Genomic DNA, 17875 nt, shown 5'->3' on the forward strand with positions numbered 1-17875 from the left:
TCAAGGCAAACTAGATATCTAGTTGGCTTGCTTGATTCTTTTAACAGAGCCCTTGTGATCTAGAATTTAGAAGCTGTATTTATAGATGATAAAGTCCAGTAAAGTGAATTTGCATAAAGGTGCCGAAGATTTATTTGATCCTTTGCTTAATTAATTAGTCAGTAATGAAAACAAAAATTGAACTTACATAAGGATGCACTTATGTAAGTTCAGTTTTCCTCCTTTCTTATAAAGAGGTCTTCTAGATCTCAGCGCAGACTGTGGATTCAGATGAACTCACTGCTACTCAGTCCCATGTTGCGTGACACCGCTTCGCCATTTTTAATATGTAAGTGGATGACTGTTTACTGAGCCTATACCTACTACTACCCAAGATGGGAGAGTAAGATTTTTGTAGGCGAGATTTCACATGATTTCTGAAGATAATCCCATGACTCTGAGCCACTGTTTATGATTCCAACCCGAGTGGCTCCAGCCCATTACGTCATTCATGCATGTGAGTATTAAGTGAAATTTTGTAAAGCAATGGGTTGGGGCATGATGAACCTCTGTCGAAGCTCCCATATTCACATGAATTATTTAGCACGAATTCCTTTCTGAGGAAGACACAAAGCTAGATTTAGACTTGATAAGGCTCTAGGCTGTTTGAAATATAGGGCCCTTTATAAGTCTGTTATACTATATTTTAATTTTAGGGGGGCGAAGAAAGTGGGGGTCCTAAGCTATATATAATAGTAGCTTATATGTGTAGCTTATACGTAAATCCTGCACTGGAAAGACACTTGAGACCAATGTGCATTAAATGGCTGTTGTTTCTGATCTAGGGCTTGCTGGAATAACTGCAAAAGTAGCTACTATTAAGCTACGAAATTGAAGGTGCCTTTGTAAATATTTGGCAATCCATGTGGAGTTAATGACGGATTTGCATTACAGAAATTAGCTGAAATTTCAAACATCGTTTTTAAAACCCTATTATGCGGCTACAAGTTTTGTTAGCTGGTCTTCTTACGTTTATTCAATCGGGCCAAAGCTCTATTTATACTGTTATTAATGTTTGATAAGCCAGTAATAATATTTGATTCACTGTGATAATACAGATAAGTAAACTGGAATCATTCTAGCTAATAAATGAAGCTTTTAAAAAAGTTACATTTTCATTAAAAAAAAAGTTTTTTTAATCTTGAATTTAATTTTTCTTTCCAAAAATGTAATTTAGAATTGTAAATAGGCAGACAGAAGAGCATCATGGATGATTAATAACTGCTCGGCGCTAAATTCTCAAATGTACATAAATAAGTATATTTAGTATAATTGTTTGCAGCGAAATAACCTATACCATTCTGTTTGAAATAATTTACTGTATTTTATTTTAATCAAATTAGAAAGCAGTATTATTAATTATACATTCTGAACTGTAAAAACAAGACCTTAAATATAATCAAATGTAGATTGTGAATAAACATAAGAGTAGGAATATAAGAAAAATTATACTATGTAACAATTTTATATTTGTTTATTGGCAATAAATAGCAGTTCTAATTTCAATAATTCTATTTACAAGAACTTGCAGAACTTCTTAATAAATTTTGCCAAAATTATTAACTTAACGATCCGAGTTCATCGTTCACTGCAACCGTAACTTTGGGCGCCAAATCGATCGCGCGGAAGGGGCTGTGTGATCACCGAGGCAAGCGGCAGCACGATCGCTGCGCTCCGTAAAAAAGTGAAAATTTTTCCTTTCCTCTTGGTGATTATCAATTAAATTTCTTTGAAAAATGTTTATTTTTCCCCTACAAAACCTATATCATTCCAATGAATTTCGGCTCCGATGTTGACGAGAATAAAACAGCGGACAATGTAAGGATATACTCCAAAAGCCTGGAATTTTAAGATAAGTACTTTTCTTTCATCTAAACTAAATCAAATTTCTATAAATAAGTGCCTTTAAATCAATAAATCTTAATTTTTCATTAGTTTAAAGCATTAAAAAATACTTGAAATTGCCATTGCTTGTGGCTTCCTTTGTGTATCAAATCGAAACAGACGCCAGCGTTATCAGTTCACGTCTGACAACACTTACATCTCGAGAGAGGGAAAATTTGGGGATGAGGGGGATAATTTGGGCATCGCGCTATTTCCCTCTCGGATCTTCTGGATTCTCTTTTCTTTCTAGATCGCTTGAATATAGTTTCGCCTTTAAATAATATTATACCTCACCGATTTTTTCTCATACTGTTCTTTGCTATCTGTTAAATGTCCATATGTAAGGGATGGTTTATTCTTCACCGCCTTAAATGAATTTTTAGAACTATGAGCTTATATATAAATAACAGTGTGCCTCATTGTGTTATATTAACATTATTTAAGTAGTAATAAATTATGATAGTAAAATAATTAATCTTGTAATAAATTATGATAGTTAAATTAATAAATACTGTTTAATTTGTGTTTTTAATACATATACTCAGTAATTTACACACACACACACATATATATATATATATATTATTTTATTTATTTATTTATTTATTTTGGGTGTATGCGGTTGTGGTCTTGTATTGTATATGGTTCTATGTTTGTTAGTCTGCTGCTGCTTTTTGAAAAATGTATGAAAATGTTGAGAATGAAAGTAGCATAAGTTACTTTGGTTAAATTAATATATACTTTTGTTTGATGACCTTTGTTGATATCTCAGGATGCAAGCGTACATATTACTTTATATTCCATGCTAAATACCTTGATACGAAGCATTTTAACACCGTCAATATTTGTTTTTTCCCCAGTAACACATCTATTCACCATTACCAAACACACTTGTGAGACACTATTTATTGTAAATGAAGACAGTTTCTTCTCCTTTTAACTACACTCATGGACACAATCGTATTTTAGGATATTTTCTACTTCTTTTCCTTATCTTTCTATAGGCCCCTCTTTTTTTTTTTTTTTTCTTTTTCCCTCTATTATTTTTGGGCCATTTATTTTAAATTTTATTTTGTCCCATCTTTTCTTCCTGGCCTTTTGAACTCGTACAAGATGTACGAAGTTCCTTTTTACTCTCCTCAAATACGAAATTGCCCCTCTTTCTATATACCTTTCCTTAGCACCTATGCTTGATTTTTCGCCCATCGGTGCAGAAAGACTTAGCGGGTGCAAAACAAGACATCTGTCTACTTTGTCTGTCTGTCTGTCTTGTCTAATCGATCGCGCGCGGAAAGGATGTCTCGTGTACAAAGTAAGTGCTAATTTGTTATTAATGCAATTTAATATTATTATTTATATATATTATGATATAAATTAAATTTAATTTCATATATTGTCAGAGGATGCTAACGAGAATAAAGTAAATTCGTAGTTTAAAACGATTACTTAACTTATCCCTTACTTACGATACTGAGAATTTTTTTTTTTTGCTTTTACTGTATGTTTTAAGCGTTTTTAAGTATTTCTAGATTTATAAAAATAGTTTATGTATTTATAAAAGAGTAGGTTTCTTGATTAATTTTATGATAGATATTTCTTTTAGTTTTAAAGCATGAAACTATATTGTAAAGCTGATTTCTGCAAATCGTATATTTGAAAACATTAAGTAGTTGTATTTAATGTAATTTAAGCAATTTCGTTTATTATTTCTTAAACTTTTGCCCAGCAAAAAAATATTATATATATATTTTTTTTTATAATCGCATATTTGAAAATATTAAGCAGTTGTATTTAATGTAATTTAAGCAATTTCGTTTATTATTTCTTAAACTTTTGCCCAGCAAAAAAATATTATATATATATTTTTTATAATTTGCATTTCTGCTAAGCAGTTGTATTTAATGTAATTTAAACAATTTCATTTAATATTTCTTAAACTTGTGCTCAGCAAAAAAATATTATATTTTGTTTTTCTTATTATTTGCAGGTATCCTGATAGATATCTGAAGGAACAGCGATGAGTAGCCTTCAGGATGGCATCATAAATTCGGTAAGTTCGTTTTTTCTTGTTCTTTCCAGGTTTGGTAGGTCAGAGTTGTTTTCCCTGTCCGATTTCCCTCGGACAGGGAAAACAATATTGGCCGCCATCTTGGAAGGCGCGTTTTTGAAATCCAAGATGGCGGCCAAAAAATAGCCAAGGGCCGGTTACGGAAAATTTCCCAGTGCATTTTATAGCACGTCAGTGCATAAGAGTTTTTTTTTAAAACAATCAAAGTGTTGCATTTATACATCTAACGAGATATTTTCCTTTGTATGATAATGGCGAAAATCCATTCCCATAAATAAACAGCACATCAGTGTATTTATGTTTAACGTTTCGCTATAAATTGGTGTGATAGAATCTGAACTGTTTATTTTGTGTATATGTGAAAGCACATCAGTGCAATATCAATTTCAAATCAGTTGCAATTTTCATTTCTAAGTCATTAGAAGAAAATTTATGTTAAATTCTTATGAAAGAAATAAGTTGTTGAATATATTAAAAACTTGTTACTTTTGTTTTCTCATGAAAGCACACCAGTGCTGTATTTTAATAGGATGCGTATTTTCTGAGAAGTAGAATGTTAAATTTTATCATTTCATTTTACATTTTAAAGCTTTGAGCAGTAAAGAAAAGTTCTAATAGTGTTCTGATTTAAACCTGCGCCTATCGAATTTACGTAGTATTTGCGTTGGCCATGTGGTTGCTAACGGAAGTATCTGAAACGATAGTTAATTAAAGGTGTTTATATTTATTGGCGCCACTCTGGTTTTTTTTCTGTCTGGCTGTACTAAATGAAAAGAATTTGTTATTAATTTTTTATACGAAGTATTCAGTAAGGTTGTTTATTCGTTTTATGTTTGAATGGAAATAAATCCAAAATGATTAATGCTTTTATTAACCTTTTATTTTTATTTGCCTAATTTTGTAAGAAAGAAGAAAGTGTTTTTTATATCTCTGATATATTTTTATGTGTATTACTTGTGAATAACTATTTGAGTTCTTATTTGTTTTGAGCAATTACTTTTGTAAAAATGGCATTTTTGGGGAAAGCTAAGAAAAGGGATCTATTCCTTGTCGCTTCAGAACTTGGGGAAATAGCTTTAGAAGATATGAAAGTGATAGATTTAAAACATTTAATAACGAATAGTAAAAATTATGAGGAAGAATTTGTTAAAAATTTGTTAGAAAGTATTATGACTGATAGGATAGAAAAGGAAAACTTAGAGAAGCAAACAAAAGCGAAAGAATTACAGTTAGAACAGGAAGCTAGGGAGAGGGAATTTCAGATACTACAACAAAATAAAGAAATTGAAAAGCAACAGTTAGAACTAGAATGCCTTAAAGCAAAACAGAACACTGAATCTGCTAAACCTGGAGGTGAAACGGTATTTAATCAGAATTTTCAGAAACTAATGCCCAAGTTTAATTTAAAAACTGATGATATCAGTTTATTCTTAGAACTTTTTGAGAGGCAAGCTAAAGTTCTAAAATTGCCCACGGATCAATGGGTGTCATATCTCATTGGTGTCCTTCCGGTTGAGGTAAATAATATAATTGCTAGGGAGCCTGAAGAACAGGCTAGAGATTACCAACATATTAAAGAATTACTACTTAAAAGATTTAAGTTAAGTGTGGAGAAGTTTCGGCAACTTCTTGTTAAGACTAAAAAAAATCCGGATTCTACGTGGTACGATTTTTATCACGAAATTAAAACATTTTTAGATGGGTGGCTCAAGGGATTAAAAATCGAAACATTTGACCAACTCAAGGATTTAATGTTGGTAGATCAGATTAAAAGGCGCACGCCTAATGAGTTTAAGGAACATTTTATAGATGAATGGGCCACGATCACTTCACCAAAACAGTTGGTGGGTAAAATAGAGGAATTTGAAGATGCGAAAAAGACGATGGTTGGGAAAACGAAAATATCAGGTAGACAAATGGGTGTTTTTCAGTCCACTGGTAACGTTTTCAAAAATAGAAAAAACCCTCAAGGTACACAATTTAAAAAAGATGATGATGCACGCAATGTTGGGAAAAAGTCAGACTCGAATTTTGATAGGAGAAAAAGACTCCAGTGCTATGAATGTGGATCTTTTGACCATTTACGTCCTCAGTGCCCTAATTTTAAAACTAAAAAGACAGATTTGTATCGGATAAGCGGGAGATCAGAGAAGAATCTGTTAGATCCCTATACGTTAAATGGAAGAGTAAATGGTTTTGAAGTACCTATTCTAAGAGATACAGGAGCAACGGTAGATATTATTTGTCAGAAATATGTAGACATAGATCGAATGAAGGGAGAACACGTGTGGGTTCGACATTTGTTGGATGATCATATGACTTGTTTACATGTTGCTGAAGTAGATATTGAATGCGATTTGGGTACAGTAACCACCAAAGCAGCTGTTATAGGAGACCACTTAGACCAAGGACGATATATATTAGGCAACCAGACAGCGGCTCTTCTCAGAGGAATTGAGAAAAATTATTCGTCGTATGTCGGTAATGTTAATGCGGTCGTTACTCGATCTCAAGCACGACAATTTAAGGAAGCGGAAAATTTAAGTGAGACGAATCAAAATTCTGAGCAGAATGATTTAGAATTGGAAGAGGAGGACGATGCTCATGAGAGGTCTGAAAACAGAGAGATATTACCTCCTGTCAACCTTTGTGTCCCCACAAGTCCTGCGATTCAAATAGACTCAAGTACTTTTATTGATGAACAACAAAAAAGTAAAGAACTTGCGCCTTTATTAGAACTAGTAAAAAGCGGAAGTAAAACAAGTTATGGGATTAAAAATGGGGTTTTAGTAAAAAAGAAGGTAAATAAGTTAGGAGGAGAAGAACATTTAATTGTTGTTCCAGAAAACCTCAGAGAGAAAATTAAAGCAATTTGTCATGAAGGAACTTCAGGTCACTTAGGAGTTCTGAAAACAAAAGACCGGTTACTAAGACATTTTTTCTGGCCAAATTGTTATAAAGACATTGAGGAATTCGTTAAAACATGCGACTCCTGTCAACGTGTAGGAAAAGCAAGTGACAAAAAGAAAGCACCGTTGGTAATAGTACCTGTGATATCTGAAGTCTTTAGTAAGGTTAATGTAGATGCTTGCGGGCCTATGCCTACATCTACTGAAGGTAATAAATATCTTATTACAGTTATGTGCTTAGCATCTAAATATCCTGACGCCGTCCCGGTACCGGATATAACGTCGAAATCTGTTGTAAGTGCACTCTTGCAGGTATTTAGTCGGATGGGTTTTCCAAGGGAGGTTCAAACTGATCAAGGAAAATCTTTCATGAGTCGCTTAACCGTTGAATTTTTGAAGAGGTTTGGTATAAAAATTTCCAGAAGTTCGATTTACCACCCTCAGAGCAATCCTGTAGAACGGTTCCATAGGTCAATAAAAAGGGTCTTAAAGGTATTATGTATTGAAGCTGCCCCAAATTGGGAAGTACAATTACCTGCTGCTCTCTTTGCCCTGCGGACAGTAACGCATGATAGTACAGGATTTAGTCCAGCTGAATTAGTGTACGGACCAACCTCAGAACACCTGTCGCATTATTGTATGAGAAATGGTTAGATCCCCAGGAAAAAGAAGATACCGTAATAGAATATGTTTTCGAATTAATCAATAGGTTAAAGAAAAGTAGAGAATTAGCTACAGAGAAAATGGAAGAGGTGAGAGACAAAAGGAAGAAATGGTATGACAAAAATGCCGTGAAAAGGGAATTCCAGCAAGGAGATTCTGTATTAGTATTAGCAGTGAACCAACCCCATAAACTCGCTCCTCAATGGAAAGGGCCGGGAAAAATAGAGAAAAGATTATCAGAAACAAACTATGTGGTTAGTTTTGAAGGGAATCAGGAAGGGAATAAAGTGTATCACATCAATATGTTAAAACCTTATCATAAGAGACCTGAACTTTTGAATATGGTGCTCCTTGACAACGAGGAGATAATTGAACCCTCGGAATTAGAGGAGGATTTTCCTTATATGTTAACCGACCCCAATGTGTTTGATTTTAATGAAATAATAGCAAAAGATAATCTTAAAGAAAGACTTAGTGATGAACAAATCCTGCAGTTGGGAAAGTTGTTGGTAAAGTTTTCTGCTATATTTTCGAATATTCCAGGGAAAACAAATTTAGTCGAACATGATATCGAACTAATTAGTGATAAACGCGTACAGCATAAGCCTTATAGAATGACAAATCGACAGAACGAAATTCTTGATTTCTTGAAAGTCGAGATTGAAAAAATGTTAAAATACAAGATTATTGAACCAGGACCCTCTGAGTATACTTCACCCATGATCCTTGTTGAAGCACCAGGTAGGGATCCTAGGCCGTGTATTGATTACAGAAAGTTAAACGAAATAACGCGTACTGAGTTCTACCCATTCTGGCATTCTCTGCTATTAGACGCGTCCCCTAAGATAAGAACAGATTTTGTACGATGATTTCCCTAGCAGAAATAACGGCACTAAAGTTGAACATTCTGCAGGTTCCTTCCCTTATATCTTTTTCAACCTGCGTTGGAGAGCTGCACATTTCACATCATTCGCATAATTCGGTGAGGTGCGTCTACCTTGAAATTTGCGTAATTTTTAGGCCTGTCCTGCTTGGTGCTGCATTTTACAATGTTGGGTAATGTATTTTCTCTCATATCCTTGTTCTAAACAGTGCAGAATTACGATTTTTGTACCGTTAGATAGGACGAAAAATAATATTCCAAATCAAGAGTTTTTGGAACTTCTAAAGTAATTTACCAAATTTGTACTTTAAAAAAAAATCATTCAGTTTTTTTTTTATTATGGCGTTATTCTTGATTGTGACGAATTTATGATTCGAAATATTTGATCCTTCGTTTTTAGCAACGTACAGTTTCAAGTGATGGGCATTTAATTTGCACACACATGTAGATTTCAGCAGGTAAATTAGGTACTAATTATGTTAACAGATGCGGGCTTGGAAGAGTTTGCGGCGTTTTAAAATATTTTGAATTTTTGGAGAGAGATTATGTTGCAATAAGACATTTTTAATCATCAAAGCGTTCCCTCAAAGCTATCGGCAAATAATGTTTACTTCTTAAATTTTATTTGAAATAAAACAGAGCCTGGTATATAACGCAATTCAAAAAGGAAGAATTTCCATATTAAAAATTAAAAGGCCTGAACGAAACGTGACTTGAAGAATCATATGAGGTATCTAGAATGCAGATTGGTAGTTTAGTCGTGATAAATAAACAGTCTATACAGATGACGGGAAATAATAAAAATTTAGATGGATTAACTATAAATTATTTTACTCCTGGACTATTAGTCATAAACAGTACTTGTGTAAAAACAGATTAAAGTATATGGATTCCCTGTTTAAGAAAGGAATTTCTTTTCTGACAGTATGCAGTCTGTACTATACCTGGAATAGCGAGGTGTTGCATCTTCAGGGAAACAAAATCTTTTATTCTGTAATTTTTACTGAAAATGTGTGTTTAAATTTTGTTACCTAGATAACAAAATTAGATAACCCTATTTTTAACTCTTTTTATATGAAAATGAAACCAAATACAGACAAAGAAATAAAATTGCATTCCTTCCCTTAGTGCAGTTATGTGCAACTTTAACTTAAAGGGAGCCAATTTTGATTTTATAAAATTTTGGCAAGCACAAGTATATAGTGCAGTTTTAATATTTCAGTTATAAATACATTACACAAAGTTTAAAAATGTGTAGTATAATATGTTAAAGAAAAGGTATACTCTTTGTATTATTTACAAAAAATTCAGCAAGATGAAAGTTAAATACAGGGAAATCGTATTTTAATGTGAAATTTAACAATGCATTTCTTCTGCGAGTTTTTTTTTTGCCTCTGATACATGCGATGTTATGGCTAAATCCTTGCGGTCGTTGGGATGTTGATTTGTTATCCTGTATCTAAACATTGATTTTAACAAGTTCACTGTTGAAAATCCTCTTTCACATTTTTAAGTAGATTGGAAGCAGGAATTTATCTTTTTAAAATTTTAACTGTTCATGATGTTTCTGTTCTAGGACTATTCAAATGGCTTTTTGTGATATTGTTGATCTTAATTAGGATGAAAATCAGTTATTTCCATTTCTAGATCAATAGAATTGTTATTTAACATATTTGCAATCTTTTACCATTTTTCTTAAATACTAGTATTATGTAATGGGTTTGAAGTGAATGAAGTAGTTAGCCTAATTTTAAATACACTCAAAACATCTAATTTAGAAACTAATTTAAGGTTGATGAGATTTTCCAAATGATTCTTTCAGTTTTCTTAATTTCACCCCTTAGTTCTCCAGATTTTCAAAGGGGCAAAACGTACATTACATTATGGTAAAAATGTATATTCCTCATATTTGTGTAATATTTTCAGAACATTAATTTTGATTTAAAATGAATTTATAATACCCTTTAATTCAAAGACTTTAGTTTAGTTCTCTCGCCCCCTCCCTCAAATTTAAGATTTAGTTACTATGTCTGTAAGAATGGCTAAATCATAGAACCAGGTATGTTCAATAATTTCTTCATAAGTTTCGTTTCTGGATTTTTAAAATTCTTGTATGAAACTTTTGTAACAGAAGCTGGGATGGAACCTGGGCAGACAGACAGAATGTCCCTTCCCTGAGTGAAAAGTTCTATCATTTCTTTGAAAGTGACCTTATAATATTTCAGAATAAACCCTCATAACACTAATAAATGTATATAGATTTTTTAATGTTTATTTAATGCGTGTTTGGTTCTTAAAATATTTTGAGCTATTATATTACTAATTCTGTATGTGAATTAACACAGTTTAATATAGAACACCTGCTTCAAGGCTAAAGGTAAAGTATTTGAATAATGTTCTACCTTTCGTCTGTTTTCAGACGCAGGTTCTATTCTACAATTTACGGAATTTCTCGGTATTGGACATCTCAAATAGCTGACAAAATTTCATTCCTATGTGTAGGTTTCATAGTACAATAGGTTGAGCATCCCTACATTAGTATATGACTTTGATTCCTTCGAAAGAAAAAGGAGTATCTTAGTTTTCTTGAATTTTTGGTCAAAATTTTAGTATGTAGGTAATTGCAATAGCTCTTCCACGAAATTGCATTTAAATTTTTTGAAACGTTTCAAAATGCTGTATCATTCAATGGCATTTGATGTGTTTTAGCTTGCTATATTAAAGCTGGGCTCGAACCCTGGCAGCTAGACAATATGTTCTTTCCCTGAGTGATATATTTCTATAATTACATTAAAGTCACCTGGTAATATTTCAAGATAATTTCTGGTATATCGGACTAAGCTGTCCTCTCTCATGAATGAGAGTACCTAAGTAGAGAACTTAAAATTAGAAATGGTTCTTACGTTAAAATTCTGAATGAAATATTTCTTTTATGGTATACGACTTTTGTTTCCAAGATGTTCTTCCAAGTCTGGTTTTGGAGAGGTGTTTTTGTGCCCTTTTTTAAAAAAAATCTTTAAAAGTATATATGTATAGCTCTTTTAATATTAATGTATTGCGAGTTTGATTACTCTATTTTGATCTGTTATGTCACTAATTATGTGTGTGAATTAAGATAGTCTAATATATAACACCTGCTTCAAAGCTAGCAGTAAAGTTTATTTTGTTTATTTGTGATTTAAAATTACCTGCTCTTTGTCTTTTGGTGCCATCATTCTACCAGCGCTGCAAATATTTACTCTTCTCGAAGATCATTATCCGTTTTATTCTGTGTATCCGTAATAACTGTCTAATTTTTTTTTTTTTTCTTTCATTATTCATGCTGTACCCATATATTACATTCATGTTGTACCCTTTCTCTTACTGTACTTCTGTCGTATTAGGAAAATCAGCTTTTCTGTTGATTGCAGTCATGCATTTAGTAACAATGTAGCACATTGCTGGAGTTTAAAACAAAGAAGGCGACTCTTGAAGTTTTATATATTAAGAAACAATATTAGATATTTCTCTTTGTGTATAATTATTCTTTAATATCAAAGTAGTTAAAATCTAATGATTCCTTTTTTCCCCTTTTGGCCCCTTCTAGTGTAATTTGTGATCATTTTTGTGCACTCTTGGAATGCAGAACATGATATCGTGAAAGAAAAAGAACAGATGAATAATCCAGAGCAAAAAGACATCTGTGGCTGGTAATTCTTGTTTTATATCAACTTTATTTCCACTAGAAATACTTGAATGTTATAATTTGTCCATCCCTTTTCACATGTTGCTTTATATTGGAGCTTTACTAGTTATTTATTTTACATGAACGTGTCACATTGTTTTAATGTTTAGGGTAGCATTTGTGCATTAATTTCGTAGGTTTTGAATTTCATATTGAAGTGTCTGGATTGGTGCTTTCTCTATATTGTGTTGTAATATTCGAAGTGAGGTTGAACTGTTAATCACACTATAATTATCAGAAGTCTGAGATTTGTTAGAGTTCTGTTGTTTCCTAGTGGTTTTAAAAGTACTGCTGTGGTGTAATTTCTTCCCAAGTGGCCTCCTTTCGCATTACGAGGAGGAGGCTTAACATTTTCCTCTCTGTGTGGCCTAATATTTTCCATGTCCAACGGGGTCTTCTCTTCCCAACAGGCCAGTGTAATTGCACTGGCTGGGTATAAACCAATTTTTCAGTTTTTTCCGAATTTAGAGTCTCTCTATCAAGTGCTGTTTCTCTTAAAACCATTGAAAGTTAAGTGTTGAATAAAAAAGAAATGTAAATAAAAATTTAATGTATACTCGTAAAGAAAGTTAGTGGAGCCAAATTGTCTTCTGTTAAGGATGCTCAAAATTTGCTTTTTCTTAGCTGTTTTAAGCATACTTTATTATATTTTGTCCCTAATCTGAACAATTTTGGCATATTGTGAAGTTTTATGAACCAATTTGCGAAGATCTCTTTAAAATCGATAAAAAAATATTCATTTTGAAATAAAATCAGAGATGTTTTATTATTATCAAAGTAAAATTCTGCAGACTAACTTTCAACTTGGTTTTGAAAAGCACTCTGAAAGTTTCTTTAGGACTTGTTTTCGTTCTCTTGGCAAATACATGACAGAATTATTTTTTGAAAAAGCTGATGTCTTTTGCTTATAAGAATGACTGATGCAACTGTAACCATGTCGCTGTAAAGAGCACATATTTCCCAGTAGCTCTTTTAAAGTGTCCGTTTTTTTCTTTAATTGTGTCCATCTCCGCTAGAAGATCAGACATTGCTTCTCTGTTATTTAACGATTCCTTCATCTAATCTTCAGTTAAAAGCTGTTTCTCGTAATGAGCGCTTTTATTATCAAGGGGTTTTATAAGCACCCAATTCTTCTTTTGTAATTTTCTGATTCATTGTTTGACTTCTCTATCTTCCATATGTGAAAATTCTTCGGAATGCTGTGCATTTGAGATTTGTAAGATTTTTTTTAACTTCATTTTCAGTCTATGGAAATTGTTTAAAGTAGCAGATAAATTCTTTCTGGTGTTGATGGATGAATGTTGTACTACGTATGAATGAAATTCTAGCAGAGGAGAAATTAAATGGAATCCTGTAAGGTACTGCTATACGCGAAATCACGCTTTACAAGTCTGCGCTCAGCAAGTACCTGCTGTATTAGAAATGATAGGCTACGAAATGTAACTTGAAGAATCATATGAGGTATCTAGAATGCAGATTGGTAGTTTAGTCGTGATAAATAAACAGTCTATACAGATGACCGGAAATAATAAAAATTTAGATGGATTAACTATAAAGTATTTTACTCCTGGACCATTAGTCATAAACAGTACTTGTGTAAAAACAGATTAAAGTATATGGATTCCCTGTTTAAGAAAGGAATTTCTTTCTGACAGTATGCAGTCTGTACCATACCTGGAATAGCGAGGTGTTGCATCTTCAGAGAAACAAAATCTTTTATTCTGTAATTTTTACTGAAAATGTGTGTTTAAATTTTGTTACCTAGATAACAAAATTAGATAACCCTATTTTTAACTCTTCTTTTTATATGAAAATGAAACCAAATTCAAAGAAATAAAATTGGATTCCGTCCCTTAGTGCAGTTATGTGCAACTTTAACTTAAAGGGAGCCAATTTTGATTTTATAAAATTTTGGCAAGCACATGTATATAGTGCAGTTTTAATATTTCAGTTATAAATACATTACACAAAGTATAAAAATGTGTGGTATAATATGTTAAAGAAAAGGTATACTCTTTGTATTATTTACAAAAAATTCAGCAAGATGAAAGTTAAATACAGGGAAATCGTATTTTAATGTGAAATTTAACACTGCATTTCTTCTGCGAGTTTTTTTTTTGCCTCTGATACATGCGATGTTATGGCTAAATCCTTGCAGTCGTTGGGATGTTGATTTGTTATCCTGTATCTAAACATTGATTTTAACAAGTTCATTCTTGAAAATCCTCTTTCACATTTTTAAGTAGATTGGAAGCAGGAATTTATCTTTTTAAAATTTTAACTGTTCATGATGTTTCTGTTCTAGGACTATTCAAATGGCTTTTTGTGATATTGTTGATCTTAATTAGGATGAAAATCAGTTATTTCCATTTCTAGATCAATAGAATTGTTATTTAACATATTTGCAATCTTTTACCATTTTTCTTAAATACTAGTATTATGTAATGGGTTTGAAGTGAATGAAGTAGTTAGCCTAATTTTAAATACACTCAAAACATCTAATTTAGAAACTAATTTAAGCTTGATGAGATTTTCCAAATGATTCTTTCAGTTTTCTTATATTTCACCCCTTAGTTCTCCAGAATTTCAAAGGGGCAAAACGTACATTACATTATGGTAAAAATGTATATTCCTCATATTTGTGTAATATTTTCAGAAAATTAATTTTGATTTAAAATGAATTTATAATACCCTTTAATTCAAAGACTTTAGTTTAGTTCTCTCGCCCCCTCCCTCAAATTTAAGATTTAGTTACTGTGTCTGTAAGAATGGCTAAATCATAGAACCAGGTATGTTCAATAATTTCTTCATAAGTTTCGTTTCTGGATTTTTAAAATTCTTGTATGAAACTTTTGTAACAGAAGCTGGGATGGAACCTGGGCAGACAGACAGAATGTCCCTTCCCTGAGTGAAAAGTTCTATCATTTCTTTGAAAGTGACCTTATAATATTTCAGAATAAACCATCATAACACTAATAAATGTATATAGATTTTTTAATGTTTATTTAATGCGTGTTTGGTTCTTAAAATATTTTGAGCTATTATATTACTAATTCTGTATGTGAATTAACACAGTTTAATATAGAACACCTGCTTCAAGGCTAAAGGTAAAGTATTTGAATAATGTTCTACCTTTCGTCTGTTTTCAGACGCAGGTTCTATTCTACAATTTACGGAATTTCTCGGTATTGGACATCTGACATAGCTGACAAAATTTCATTCCTATGTGTAGGTTTCATAGTACAATAGGTTGAGCATCCCTACGTTAGTATATGACTTTGATTCCTTCGAAAGAAAAAGGAGTATCTTAGTTTTCTTGAATTTTTGGTCAAAATTTTAGTATGTAGGTAATTGCAATAGCTCTTCCACGAAATAGCATTTAAATTTTCTGAAACATTTCAAAATGCTGTGTCTTTCAATGGCATTTGATGTGTTTTAGCTTGCTATATTAAATCTGGGCTCGAACCCGGGCAGCTACACAGTATGTTCTTTCCCTGAGTGAAATATTTCTATAATTACATTAAAGTCACCTGGTAATATTTCAAGATAATTTCTGGTATATCGGACTAAACTGTCCTCTCTCATGGATGAGAGTACCTAAGTAGAGAACTTAAAATTAGAAACGGTTCTTACGTTAAAATTCTGAATGAAATATTTCTTTTATGGTATACGACTTTTGTTTCCAAGATTGTTCTTCCAAGTCTGGTTTTGGAGAGGTGTTTTTGTGCCCTTTTTTAAAAAAAATCTTTAAAAGTATATATGTATAGCTCTTTTAATATTAATGTATTGCGAGTTTGATTACTCTATTTTGATCTGTTATGTCACTAATTATGTGTGTGAATTAAGATAGTCTAATATATAACACCTGCTTCAAAGCTAGCAGTAAAGTTTATTTTGTTTATTTGTGATTTAAAATTACCTGCTCTTTGTCTTTTGGTGCCATCTTTCTACCAGCACTGCAAATATTTACTCTTCTCGAAGATCATTATCCCTTTTATTCTGTGTATCCGTAATAACTGTCTAATTTTTTTTTCTTTCATTATTCATGTTGTAACCATATATTAAAAACCCCTTTCGCTTACTGTACTTCTGTCGTATTAGGAAAATCAGCTTTTCTATTGATTGCAGTCATGCTTTTAGTAACAATGTAGCACATTGCTGGAGTTTAAAACAAAGAAGGCGACTCTTGAAGTTTTATATATTAAGAAACAATATTAGATATTTCTCTTTGTGTATAATTATTCTTTAATATCAAAGTAGTTAAAATCTAATGATTCCTTTTTTCCCCTTTTGGTCCCTTCTAGTGTAATTTGTGATCATTTTTGTGCACTCTTGGAATGCAGAACATGATATCGTGAAAGAAAAAGAACAGATGAATAATGCAGAGCAAAAAGACATCTGTGGCTGGTAATTTTTGTTTTATATCAACTTTATTTCCACTAGAAATACTTGAATGTTATAATTTGTCCATCCCTTTTCACATGTTGCTTTATATTGGAGCTTTACTAGTTATTTATTTTACATGAACGTGTCACATTGTTTTAATGTTTAGGGTAGCATTTGTGCATTAATTTCGTAGGTTTTGAATTTCATATTGAAGTGTCTGGATTGGTGCTTTCTCTATATTGTATTGTAATATTGAGGTTGAACTGTTAATCACACTATAATTATCAGAAGTCTGAGATTTATTAGAGTTCTGTTGCTTCATAGTGGTTTCAAAAGTACTGCTGTGGTTAGGGACAGAAAAAGTTTGGATTTAGAATTACGATTGACATTACAAAATGGCAAAGTTAAAGGCAGATATATTTTTTCTCTGTTATTTACACTATTAAGCCGAAGGGCAAGAACGCCTTTCTAATTGTTATTTGAAATTAAATTTTACAATTTACTTTACTTTTGCTTTTAATTTACTTTCTACAGCCTTCAGTACGTGAAACCGTCAATAATAATATAATAATGATAATAAAAATGGTATCACACAACTAAAAGTATATACTACTTCATAAATTTCGATAAATTAATTACTGAAAAAATTAAGCATATCAATGGCAGTGTTGGACCTAATAGTTTTAAGTTGCATTTGAACATTTGAAAGAACGCGAATTACATTGCTATTTTCACCACACAAACGAATGGAATATTTCAGAAAAGAATTCTCCTCCGTTATTGCAATATTTCAATAATTTTCGCAAATTAAAAACTTTATTTAATACGTTTTAATAATAAATGAAGCGATTTTCACTCATATAATCCCTTTGTACATTACTATCTTTCATTTCAGAACCACTGCATAACTTTTCTAAGACATAAATAGCTTCCGTTAATATATGTTCCCATACATTATATTTATTTTTTTATATTTTTGTCTTTAATAAATTAATGATAGTGATTATTGATACTGCTTAATTTATAAGCAGCGTAAAAACTGGAAATCTGAGGTCATTATTCTGAGACATTAATAGTTTTTCAAGATGCAAATAAAGCAGATAACAATAATCATAAATATCAATGCTCCTAAAATATATCTGCATTTCCTATCTGATTTTTGCTTTTTGATCCACCACAAACCTATTTTCATTAAATGAAGTTTTGCGCATTTCTCTGCAAAGTACGCAAAACTTGTTTCATACAACTTTATTTTAACTAATTATGAAGAAACGTTATACTTGTTTAGGAAAGTATAAAACAAGTATTTATGTGTACTA

At 31.8% G+C, this 17875-nt stretch overlaps 1 long non-coding RNA gene across 8 annotated transcripts in view; it reads left to right on the forward strand.

The window, feature by feature from the left end:
* The window catches only part of LOC146992863 (uncharacterized), a 47699-nt gene that overhangs the window by 8281 nt on the left and 21543 nt on the right, over nucleotides 1-17875 (forward strand). For 5 of the 8 annotated variants that reach the window (XR_015039229.1, XR_015039231.1, XR_015039235.1 and 2 more), the window contains one exon: nucleotides 3911-3973. This is a non-coding gene — a long non-coding RNA (uncharacterized LOC146992863). Of the gene's footprint in view, nucleotides 1-1651; nucleotides 3236-3910; nucleotides 3974-4008; nucleotides 4162-17875 lie in introns of those variants that run through there. The other 3 variants (XR_015039234.1, XR_015039232.1, XR_015039236.1) reach the window with 3 other exon arrangements.

This window comes from Stegodyphus dumicola, chromosome X2 (assembly GCF_044657685.1).
Source record: "Stegodyphus dumicola isolate Sdum_Otavi_A_Nest chromosome X2, ASM4465768v1".
Taxonomy (NCBI): domain Eukaryota; kingdom Metazoa; phylum Arthropoda; class Arachnida; order Araneae; family Eresidae; genus Stegodyphus; species Stegodyphus dumicola.